A 3114-nucleotide genomic window follows, 5' to 3' on the forward strand; every position below is an offset into this window, starting at 1 on the left:
TTTGATAACACAAGGATGTTTTCATTATTGCTGAGCAGCGCTTACACAGAGGCAAGGCCTTTTCTGCTCCTCACCCCCCCCCACCAGCGAGCAGGCTGGGGGGCCACAAAAAGTTGGGAGGAGACACAGCCGAGACAGCTGACCCCAACAGACCAAAGGGATATTCCATACCATATGATGTCATGCTTAGCACATAAACTAGGGGGAAAGTTGGCCAGGGGCCCGCTGCTCAGGGACTGTCTGGGCATCAGTCGGTGGTGAGCAATTGGGTTTTTTTATATTTGCATCACTTGTCTTTCTTGGGTTTTATTTCTCTCTCTTTTTGTTATTCTCCTTTTCATTAGTATTTATTATTATTACTATTATCTCAGTTATTAAACTGTTCTTATCTCAACCCATGAGTTTTCTCACTTTTACCCTTCCAATTCTCTTCCCCCTCCCCATCCTGCCGGGGGGAAGTGAGCGAGCGGCTGTGTAGTGTTCAGCTGTCAGCTGGGGTTAAACCACAACAGTTACCTGAGGATGACCTGTCTGAAATGACTGTTGACAGCAATCTGGACAGCTGAGCCCAGCTTCTGGCTGCATGTGGTTAGGAAGCATTCCAAGGTGCTTGAAACGCCACAACAAGCTCAAAGGTGGCTGGCCCATGAACCAAGGCAGTGGCAAGATTCACCAGAGCAACAGCTACTGCAGCACTGTAACAGACAGGAGTCCTTCCTTGGGAAGGCAGACCGAGACCACGCTGTCACCAAGCGGCAGTACACCCGAACCTGACACACTACACTTTCCCCTTATTCCTCTTCTCCATCTTCTTTGCTTGTCACCAGATCTTAATTAAATAACCCTAATTAATCAGAGCATTTTGGTTTAATTGTTTCAATGGCATCCTGAGTTTGGACTCAATATATATTGCAACTCAGGGCAGGTCAAATTTTACAGCTTGTCATGTATTGTTTATCACACTTTAGTTGGAAAGAGGAAAAAATGGGTATATGGGTTGCAGTATAACACTAACTGAGAGATGAGGCAAGTACCACTAGCAGCAAAATGAAAGATTGCCTCAGTGTTAGTCTTATTTATCTCTCTCCATCTAAGCCAGTTGCATAGTGTGTAATACAGGCAAGGTAGAAATTGTCTTCCTGGACAGAAAAGTCTAGCAGGTGACAGGAGAATGAAGGGTTACTAGGGTTTGTTTGTTTTCCAAATATTTCTCTTTGTTCTCCAGTGAGAACTGAATGAGCACATGCAGCCTTGTGAAGCAATGGATGTGCTTCCCTGCTCAGCTCGCCATTAAACACAACATGCATTCACATTTTATGCAAGATGATGGGTGGTTCAATTTGCTTTGAAACTGAACGCAACAAGAACAGCCGCAGAAGTTCCAAATCCTCCAGCAAGCTAGGTAAACACCTTCAGATACCAGCAAAAGATCCAGCAGAAGCAGTAGATGTCGCTTGGTGCTCTCCATGTTGCTCAGGGTACTAGCAGTGTCCTGCAGAAAAGGGCGACTAGTGGCTGCTCCAAACATCTACTGGCATTTTTTTCTGCCCAAATAATTTTCTTTGACCTTCAAACTTTTACACAACCAAGACCTCACAAGTAGTCCAATACCACTGGTGACAAAGGTCATGAAACTACCCAGGCAGAATAGGCTGCTTGTCTGTTTACAGCCAGCATGAATTTGTTTTCTGTTCTGCATTCTGTTTACTTGGTAATTTTTTTCCTCATTCTGTAATTTTTTTCTTTTTAACAAACTTCCAGCACTGCATATCCTCCATTGGACATCAGGAACAAATCCAGCATGGTTTACTGGTACAGTGACCGAGTCTCATTTTATTTTGTTCACATGAAATATCCCACATGCTCTGAAACAGAAGATGTAACCCAAACAATCTATGTCTGAGCTTGCCCTGAATAGGCAGCTGACAAAACACAGTCGTCCACCCTAGATACGGCCTGAAATCTTCTAAGAAAAGTTTGCAACACAAACAGTAGGTCCCCTCCAAATCATCTGGGGCTGGGACACAGGTCTCGAGGTAACTCAGCAGTGTATCAATAGCCATCTCAGTGTGTTGCTACATAAGATCTAGTAGTGTTGTTACTCAAAGGTAACTAGGTGATTACAATTCAAACCACAAGCTCAGAAAAGATGTAGAATTTTACGTGATGCATATTGTCTTGAAATCATTCACCATTAGAATCATTGCAAGATGAGCTGCAAGTTCAGGTCCTCTAATCCACCCCCTACCCAAGCCAGAATCAACTATGCCCTACACTGGCATATACTTCTGCTGCCATTCTAACCCAAGAAAAATCCCTGTTCTTTCAATATATTTACTGCAGAGTCCTCTCTGGGACTTAAAATCTGGGAAACATCCTAGCTTAAAACACAGGAGAAGCCTCATCAAACACAATGGAAATTCAAGTAAAGTGGCAATGCTTAAGTGCTCACCATGACAAGTCTGTTTAAGTGATTTTTCAGGACTTCCCACAGGCTCAAGTACCTTTTGAGTATTATATTTGCTGTAGCTGAACCAAAAAGCATCAAACTGATCCCTTCTGCAAGTCCATTGCAGTGACTGCAGTGTAAATGCCATAAATGTGCATTAGAGCATGATACACACCCATAAATCATACACTGATTAATAGGTAGACGAAGTCATTTACTCACCTCATTCCAAACCCTTACTAAACATGACCCAGGGGTTATAACTTAGCCACAGGAAGTACTGATTGCCTGAATTTGAATATCACTACCTTTTTTCTCGCTGTATTTCCCTGAACTGCAATATACACCTACATATTTTTAGTCAAGCAAATGTTTTTTTTTCAAGGTCAGTAGCTTCAGCTGGCACAAAAATGAATTTGACAATTCTTTATCTGAACCATCCTGAAAAGCCACATGTGCTATTGAAATTACCTCAGTCACAGTCTCTAAATTTCTGAACCTACTTTTAGGCACCAAAACGCAAGTGCCTTCATCAGTAATAAGCAACTTCAACAAGAAAGCCTTAATTAAAATCTAAATCCAGTTTAAAGCAATGTCTCTTTTTGTGATCTTGCACTACAATGATCTCAAAAGCCTTCTAAAATTTAGCTCCAGTGGTATAGTTC

Source organism: Phaethon lepturus, unplaced genomic scaffold (genome assembly GCF_000687285.1).
Source record: "Phaethon lepturus isolate BGI_N335 unplaced genomic scaffold, ASM68728v1 scaffold6262, whole genome shotgun sequence".
NCBI classification, from domain to species: domain Eukaryota; kingdom Metazoa; phylum Chordata; class Aves; order Phaethontiformes; family Phaethontidae; genus Phaethon; species Phaethon lepturus.